This window comes from Rhinatrema bivittatum, chromosome 6, assembly GCF_901001135.1.
Source record: "Rhinatrema bivittatum chromosome 6, aRhiBiv1.1, whole genome shotgun sequence".
In the NCBI taxonomy this organism is placed as follows: Eukaryota; Metazoa; Chordata; class Amphibia; order Gymnophiona; family Rhinatrematidae; genus Rhinatrema; species Rhinatrema bivittatum.
In genome coordinates, this window is record NC_042620.1 from 261953078 (window position 1) to 261962451 (window position 9374).

Genomic DNA, 9374 nt, shown 5'->3' on the forward strand with positions numbered 1-9374 from the left:
AAGAGTGTGGAAAGAGTGTGGAAAACATTTCAGTACCAGTTCAGTTCTCATAAGGCACCAGAGAATTCATACTAGTTTGAAACCATTCACATGTACTGAGTGTGGTAAAAGTTTCAATCGGAAGGCAAACCTTGCAGTCCACCAGAGAACTCACACAAGAGTTAAACCATTTCTTTGTACTGAGTGTGGTAAATTTTTCAGTTGGAAGAGACAGCTCACAAGCCACCAGAGAATCCATTCAATGTGACAGAATAGAAAGCAACAAAAGAGGAGTTACACATGGAACCAAATATCAGTTGATTCCAAATTGAAGCCATTATAGTCAGCTGTAAGAAAATTCTAAACCTCAGTATTGCATGGTTTGAGTATAAATCCATACTCTTGGATTATAAATTGCTTTGAAATATCATGGTGAATCCTGGATTTATTGAGTATATTGAGACTCAAACCCCTACTTTTTTTCCACGACTTCAGAACAGTCCTGCAAGCCTTGATATTTGCTAAAATCGACTACTGCAGTGCACTCCTCTTGGGACTCCCCAGCTCTACCACCAAGCCGCTACAGTTGATACAGAACGCTGCCGCAAGAATCTTGACTAACACCAACCGGGGAGAACACATATCTCCCATCCTACGTAACCTACACTGGCTCCCAGTGAAGTACAGAATCCTCCACAAATCACTCACTTTAATCCACAAAGTCATCTACAATCACTTGCATCTGGACCTCGAATTCCCCCTCAATCTCCACCTCACCAACAGACCGACTAGAGAAATATATAAAGGAACCCTACAGACCCCACCTACAAAAGCCACACGCCTCATCTCAACTAAAGACCGATCCTTTTCAACAGCAGGCCCAACTATCTGGAACGACATCCCAGCTGACCTCAGAATGGAGCCCTGCCTACCAACATTCAAGAAAAAACTTAAGACCTGGCTTTTCCGCCAAGCCTTCTCAGATACCCATGACACACAATAGTCGACAGAACTTCCTTTAGGAGCAATGGATTTCCATTTTACCCCTAAGCCCAGAATAAGAGCCTCCTGACTGCTCTGTTTATTCTAATAATTTCTCCGCTATCTCTAGCCTTTCCTTCCTTCCAGCAGTCTATGCCTCCAAGTTTAATTTCCCTGTTAAATGTAACTTTGCTTTTTCATGTTCAACCTTTTGTTTTTGGTTACTGTTCTTGGTTCAGTTCCCCTATTCGATGTGAACCGACCTGATATGGTCTCCACCATGAAGGTCGGTATAGAAAAGTGTTAAATAAATAAAGAAAGAAAGAAAGAAAGGATACAGCACAGTAGGAGATTCTAGCTGTTGAGTCTGTGGGATTCCAGTTGGCTGAAGAACAAATTAGTATAATGGAGGGAAACATCTTTAGGCAGGACTCGCCTGACGAGGGAAGTTCTCTTGCCCAGATCAGTCAGGGTATTTCTTCTATAGGGGTTCCAGTGCCAGTGACGGTCTTCTCTTCCCTTACCTGGCCCAGAGTTTAGCATAGGCAACATAGGCAATTGCCTAGGGTGCCAGATTTTGAAGGCGTCAAGTACCCAGGACAAAGGGGAGTGCAACTGTATCAAAGAGCAGCCTGCTCTAGAAATCCACTTCAAAGGGGCAGTCCCATGGCACTCTGGGACTCTGGAGGGGAGTGGGGGTAGAGGGATTTCATCCATTAACTGATCTCCAGGGTCTCCCATTCCCAACTCTCCAAACTTACCTATGGGCAGGGAAGAAAGACTGATACTTCACGCATATCCAGCATAGCTCTCTGCTTCAACGGCAGGGGAGAAAGACTGATACTTCACGCATATCCAGCATAGCTCTCTGCTTCAACGGCAGGGGAGAAAGTCTGATACTTCACGCATATCCAGCATAGCTCTCTGCTTCAACGGCAGGGGAGAAAGTCTGATGCTTCACGCATATCCAGCATAGCTCTCTGCTTCAATGGCAGGGAGAATGAAGAAAAGTGGATCTATATACAGACAACCAACAAGGACTGAATTACATAGTCTGGGTAAACAAATAAGCATGGGTGTAGCTTGCTTAATGCAGCGGTTACTACCCCTAACTAATTAAGCTAGATATTTCACTTAGATGCAGCTCCAACACTGCTCTCTACATTAACGGTGGGGGTGGAAGGGAAATAGAACCAAAGGTTACTAAGAGCCAAGAGTAACAGATAAGTATGAGAAAAAAAAAAGTGCAAAACTTGCTGGGCAGACTAGATGGGCCATTTGGTCTTCTTCTGCTGTCATTTCTATGTTTCTATGTTTCTATAAATCCTAAATCTAGCCCTACTCCTTAAATGGCTTGGGCATCAAGGGGAGCCCTAGAATCCCACCAAGATGGATCTCAATCTGGGAGAGGTTTGGGAGACTTTTACGAGGACTAAAATCATTTTGGTGTAATCCATATCTCAATTATGCTTTGTCATTAAAGCTGCAGCTTCTAAGTTTTCAGAACATGATAGGAGACTTGGAGACATAGAAAATCAGGTGAGCAAGCTGAGCACTTTGATTTCTACATTGCAAGGAGCAAGTGTGGCTCATATTAAGGATAGTCTTGCTCTGAATTCCAAAATAGAAGCTTTGGAGTGTTAGGATTTGTGGGTATGTGGGCCCTGGGCCGAGGTGATGATGGTACCACCCACGGGGAGGAGCCCCATGAGCCTCACTGTCGGGAGGCAAGGTCTCAGCTGCTGGGTGTCTAGACAGCAGGTACTGGAGAGAGAGTGACACTGCCCACGGAGCGGGAAGTGTATCAAGAAAGTCACACAGACACAGAGATGCCACGGGGTCTGTGAAGTGGGGACTACCCAAAAGGATTCTCCTGTAGAGATGATACGGCAACGGTCCGCAGAGTGGGGTACACCGATGAGGGTTCCTCAGGAGAGATGGTACGGAGGTGGTCCATAGAGCGGGGTACACTGATGAGGGTTCCACAGTAGAGACGATACAGCAATGGTCCGCAGAGCGGGGTACACCAATGAGGGTTCCTCAGGAGAGATGGTACGGCAATGGTCCATAGAGCAGGGTTCATCGATGAGGGTTCCTCAGGAGAGATGGTACAGCAATGGTCCATAGAGCGGGGTACACCGATGAGGGTTCCACAGTAGAGACGATCCGGCTATGGTCCACAGAGCGGGTACACCGATGAGGGTTCCTCAGTAGCGATGATACGGCAGTGGTCTGCAAGCAGAGTACTCACTGTAGAAGAAGTGCTGGTTCCAGAGGAAGCCCCGGGGAATGGGGCAGGCAACAGACCTTGGAGTAAGGTCCTCCAAGGAGCAGACAGCCAGAGACGAGGAAAGCGGATTCAGCAATGAGGGAACTCGTTGCCAATTTGTAGGCAGACAGGGCCAGCCGGCTTAAGAGTCCACGATGAATGACGTCATCCGGGATGGACGCCCCCGAGGTTCCCACCATGATGTGCATAAGACTGGCCTGAGAGTGCGCGTGCGCGCGCCTAAGGAACTCCAAGGGCAAGATAGTGGTCGGCAGTGTCCAAGCCATCCAGGGAGGCCCAGGAACAGAAGCAGGCAGGCAGGTGATAGCTGGCGGAGGCCGCAAGTCTACTCAAAGGAGTCAGTGCAGTGAGACAAGAGGTGAGCAACAGCGGTCACAACATGGAGAATGCAGCCAGGGTTAAGAACTTGCATCTTTTGAATTTTCCCAAGTTCAGGCAGTTGTCTCTTCAAACAGAAGACCTGGACAGAGATCTGATCGAAGACATCCAAAAGATGGGAAAGAAGGGAGAAGATTTTAATCAGCTGCATGAGGATTGGAGTATCCCTTCTGCGGAATCTACAAGAAGTAGAGAGATAGTGGATGTCCTTCTAGGGGGTCTGCTCAAACAAATGGTAATGCAATCCACAACAGAGGGTGTGATATTCGACCTAGTACTCACTAATGGGATTATGTCTCTAATATCTAGGTAGGTGCCCACTTGAACACCAGTAATCATCAGACAGTATGATTTGACATCGCAAACAGGATATAGAGAAGTCACACGAAGACCTGTGTTTTGAATTTCATAAATATAGACTTTTTCAAAATAGGGATTACCTGGAAAAAGAACTGGAAGACTGGGAGAAAACGGGTGAGGTGGAACAACAGTGGGCCAAATTAAAAGGAGCTGTTACAAAGGCAAAAAAATCTATATGTTAGAAAAGCAAACAAAATTAAGAGGAAAAAGAGACTAATCTGGATCTTAAAGGAGGTGGCTGACATCATAAAACCAAAAAGAACAGTGTTCAAGAAGTATTAAAGGATCCCAAAAAGAGGAACACAGGGAAGAATATCTGACGAAGCTAAAAGAGATGGAGAAAGAAATCAGAAAAGCAAAAGGTTGAGCAGAAGAAAGGATTGCCAAAGAGATAAAGCAAATTGACATAACATTGTTCAGATATATCAGAGAAAGGAGGAAGGCCCAAGGTGGTGTAATGAAAATGAAAGGTGACGAGGAGCAATGTGTGGAGAGAGACAAAGAAATGGTGGAAATATTAAACAAATACTTCAGTTTGGTGTTTACTATAGAAGACCCTGGACAAGGGTTGCTGGTTGACAAGACCATTGCTGGTTGACAAGACAATAGATGGGGATGGGAAAGGCGAAACTCTGTTTACAGAAGAGAATGCATGGGAGGAGCTAGGAAAACCGAAAGTGGGCAAGGCCATGGGGCTGGATGAGGTTCATCCCAGGATACTGAGGGAGCTCAGAGATGTGCTGGCGGGTCCGCTGCATGACCTGTTCAATAGATTCTTTGAAACGGGAGTGGTGCCGCAGGACTGAAGAAGAGCGGTGGTGGTCCTGCTCATAAGAGTGGTAGCAGAGAGGAAGCTGAAAACTACAGGCTGGTTAGCCTCACCTTGGTGGTGGGAAAATTAATGGAGACTCTGCTGAAGGAAAGGATAATGAGCTATCTACAATCCAGTGGGCTGCTGGATCTGAGGAAGCATGAATTCACCAGGGGAAGGTCCTGTCAGACAAATCTGATTGATTCTTTTTGATTGGGTGCCTAGAGAATGGTGTTAAGTGGAGTGCCACAGAGATTGGTTTTGGGACCAATTCTGTTCAATATCTTTGTGTGTGACATTGCAGAAATGATAGAAGATAAATTCTGTCTGTTTATTTATTTACTTAAAAACATTTATTACCTGCCTTTCCTAGGTTCAGAGTGGGGTACAGTAAGAACATACACAGTCAAGTGAACGGATAGAGCAAGACAATGCATCAATTATACGAAGAAGGGGGAAAACATGATTTTATTTGCAGATGATATTAAAATCTGCATCAGAGTTGACGTGCCAGTAGGAGTAGAGAGAATGAAAAGTGATTTAAGGAAGCTTGAAGAGTGGTTGAAGATTTGGCAGCTGGGATTCAATGCCAAGAAGTGCAGAGTCATGTATCTGGGGTGCGGTACATGTAGCCAGATAGCTTTAAGTCAATATATTTAGCGAGACGTTTATCCCTCTGAATATATGAGAAAAGTTATCCGGCTAACTTTAGCTGGATAACTTGTCCACTAAATGGCCTACTGAATATCGGGCTCAAGCTTTCCTCTTCGGAACGCATGACCTGCTCTGTTAATCCCTGTTTGATCCTAGACACAGACATCTAGACATTTAGGAAATTCTGGTTACCCCCAAAAAGGAGATAAAGGAGAGGGGAAGGAGGTCAGTCTTGTCTTTCCTATAATCTCCTGCCAAAATCTGAAATCCCTGCTAGAATCAGTGGGTGAGTGTGACTGGAAGATTTTCTTGAGACTTTCTAGCTAACCAGAGAAACTCAATAGAAGTCTTATTACCCAAAGTCCGAATTTTCTAAACTGAGCCAGTGTTTCTCTGCTGTCTCCCTACACCAATTCATAATATTCTTTAAGCGAATAGCACGCTGACATAGTTTGAAATTTAGTAATATCAGATACTGGGAAATGTACATTGTTTTGACAGCAAAAAAAGAGAGAGCATGGAAAATGCAAACATGGCAGTGACTGCCGTAATGCTGAGACTGTAGGGCTCTATACTGCAGCACAGGGAATCTGGACTTAGATCCCTCATTCGTTGGGGCCAGTTGGGCCTGGGCACGCCGAGAGGACGTGCACTCAGGCCAGGGGAAGGAGGGCGGCTCCTGCTGGCCAGCAAGTGGCACTAAAGGTGACCTTGGAAGAGATGCCCCTACAAAGCTTGGGTTGCTGAAGGTCTCCTGTGCCCAGTGGGCAGGGCCGGTGCAAGGGATTGGGCGCCCTAGGCACCTTCAGCCTTGTGCCGCCCCCCCTGTCGTGCCGCCCCCCCAGCCCCGCCCCCGGTCGCAGCCCCAACTCCTCCCCCCTCCCAAAAGAAAACTTACAAAATACCTGGTGGTCCAGGTGGGGGCCCGGGAGCGATCTGCTGCTCCCGGGGCCTCGGCTGCCACTAACCAAAATGGCGCCTGTGGCCTTTAGCCCTTACCCCCTGTCACATGGTAGGAGCTAAAGGCCACCGGCGCCATTTTGGTTAGTGGCAGCAGCATACCCACTGGCTGCCACTAACCAAAATGGCGCCTGTGGCCTTTAGCCCCTACCCCCTGTCACATGGTAGGAGCTAAAGGCCACCGGCGCCATTTTGGTTGGTGGCAGCCGAGGCCTCGGGAGCGGCAGATTGCTCCCGAGCCCTCCGCTGGACCACAAGGGGGGCGTTGGGAGGGTGGTACAGTGAGGCAGGGACTGGCAGAATTTTGAAAGGGCATTTTTTGCCCTTTCAAAATTCTGCCGCCTGCTGCAGCGCCCCCTAAATCGTGACGCCCTAGGCACAGGCCTAGCTCGCCTAGTGGTTCCTCCGGCCCTGCCAGTGGGTATGCTGCTTTGAAGAAGGGAGCAGCAGACACTGCCAAGAGAGAAAAATGGGAGAAAAGATGGAAAAAAATATAGAGAGAAATGGAAATCAAAGCAAAAAAAGTAAATGAAATAATTCTTAGAAGAAATGCTTTTCAACAGAGATAAATAGCTCAGAGATGATTTTGGAAGGTGTCAGAGATTTGAGAAGTTACATTTTCAGATACATAAAGGACACTGGACTCACTGGCAAATGATTAGTGGTTTCTACAAATATGTGAATATTAGTAACTGATAGTCAGGACTGGATTAGTTAAGCCTTATAAAGTTAGGAATATTTATTATATATCAAGGGAAAAAATTTATCTTTAATCAACCTATCCAGTTAAGATCGTACCTGAATGCCCAACCCTAAAAACTCTAATGAGCTGGGAATTAGTCTACTATGGTGAGATTGATAAATCTTTATTGTAAGTTTCCTAGAATAACTGCTTCTGAAGTTAAGTAAGCCATATCATATTCTCTTTTTCTTATGACCATGTATATTTTAGATAAAAATTCACAGATATACATTTAAATTTTGAAGGAAGTATTATGTTACTTTTTGTTTATTACTCTGACTGTGAAATGTATCTTAATATTGAAAAATTCAATAAATAAAGAATTAAAAATAAATAAATAAAGTTAGGAATATATTAAGAACATAAGAACATGCCATACTGGGTCAGACCAACAGTGGCCAATCCAGGTCATAAGAACCTGGCAAGTGCCCAAAAACTAAGTCTATTCCATGTTACCATTGCCAGTAATAGCATTGGCTATTTTCTAAGTCAACTTAATTAATAGCAGGTAATGGACTTCTCCTCCAAGAACTTATCCAATCCTTTTTTAAACACAGCTATACTAACTGCACTAACCACATATTAATTGTCTTCTTTTCTTGGTGATTCTGTATATTCGCTTCTAAAGTTCTTTATAAAAAAAGGTTAAATCTGTTAAATGCTATTGTTACATTCTATGTTACTTGTAATAATGTTCAATGGTTTATTGTTATTGTTCCATGTTCTATGTAAAAAAACCCAGGTCTAACTTCCCAGACCAGGGCAACCTCTTTCGTTACTTGTAAACCGGACTGATTTGTATTGCATACAGGAATTCCGGTATATAAAAATTTAAAATAAATAAATAAATAAAATAAATATATAAGATCCTGTACAAATGTAAATGAGACACTGACACGGGACACATAGCAAACTGATTTCTTCTTGCAGAACTTAAAAAACAATCTTATAAATGTCTTTCTGGAGAGAAGACACGGTTGAGAAGGAAACTTTTTTTCTTTTTGACAGGAGCTGAGTTGGAGTGGCTTTAGTGCATAACGAATGTGAAAACTAGGGGCGGGGGGTGGTGGTTATTTTTTTTTAATGCGAAATGTATCTAGAAGTTAAACTTTTTCCATGGACAAAAGTCTAGAATTTACGGTAGGTATTTTTAATGCTTCATGGTGTGGCTCTGTATACCGAGAAAGCAAGATGTCGAGGGAGGAAATGGAGATAAGATAGAGAGAGGAGAAAGTTAGGGAAGGAGAAGGAGAGAGTGCATGCAAAACGGAATGCAATCAGACTTCTGTTGGAAGAGTCTCAGCCTTGCTCAGTGTCTGAGCATCAGAAAATCGGTACAGGATACTGTCCCAACTCCAGCTCTCCCTTGGCAGCTCCAGGGGCTGCCCGGGTGGTTCAAAGGAGTGGGTGGGGAGCCTTTCATGTACCCTATTGATGTGCTTACCTCTCTCCTTGGCTTTGGAGGTGTGAGAGCCATCCTTGGATGTGAGGGCAGCTGGGCCGAGGTCCCGGGGAGAATGCACACCTCAGGTGAGAGGGTCCTTGGAACACATCAAACCCCTCATTACAAACTCGACACCTGACGCCGCTGGGAGAGGGAGAAATGAAAATAATCTGTAAGGGAACAAAGTTTTGAAAGACCAAAATGTCAGCGAAGTTAGAGAAGCAGCAGCTGCGAGGAGGAGCCCAGCTGGACCGACAGGGGCCAGGGGCTGGTGCAACACAGCTCAAGGCGCAATTAATTGATATTTATAGAGTGCGGACCGTGCCCTTGAGGTAGAATGAGGTCATTTTTATATAGCGCTGGCAGCGGGCATGGTGGGTAGGAAGTAAAATAATTGTATTTGTATATAGCGGTGACAGTGTACAGTGCTGTTCAAGGGAGAATTATTTTATTTTTATGTAGCGCTGACTGTGTGCAGCGCTATATGAGGTTAAATTATTTTATATTTATAAAATAATACCACTGACAATGTTAGCAGTGCTTATATGAGGAAGAATTATTGTATTTTATATAGTGCTGAGAGTGTGTGTCTAGTATGTATGAGGTGGAACAATTTTATTTTTACTGTATATAATACTGACAATGTGCACAGCTCTGTACCAGGCAGGATTATGAGGTAGAGTAAGTGAGGTGAGTAAGAACACCTACACACAGCTGAAAGTCACCTAAAAGCGTAATTGCTTTCTTATTTTTATCATAATTAAGTATTAATTTA

The 9374-nt window shown here is 44.5% G+C and overlaps 1 protein-coding gene across 1 annotated transcript in view; it reads right to left on the bottom strand.

Annotated features, from left to right (window-relative positions):
• Window positions 1–8840, bottom strand: part of TBX6 (T-box transcription factor 6) — a 117314-nt gene extending 108474 nt beyond the window's left edge. The window contains exon 1 of the mRNA XM_029607004.1: window positions 8600–8840. The gene's annotated coding sequence lies outside the window, so the exon portion shown is untranslated. The remainder of the gene's footprint in view (window positions 1–8599) is intronic.
• Window positions 8841–9374: the final 534 nt, after the last annotated feature.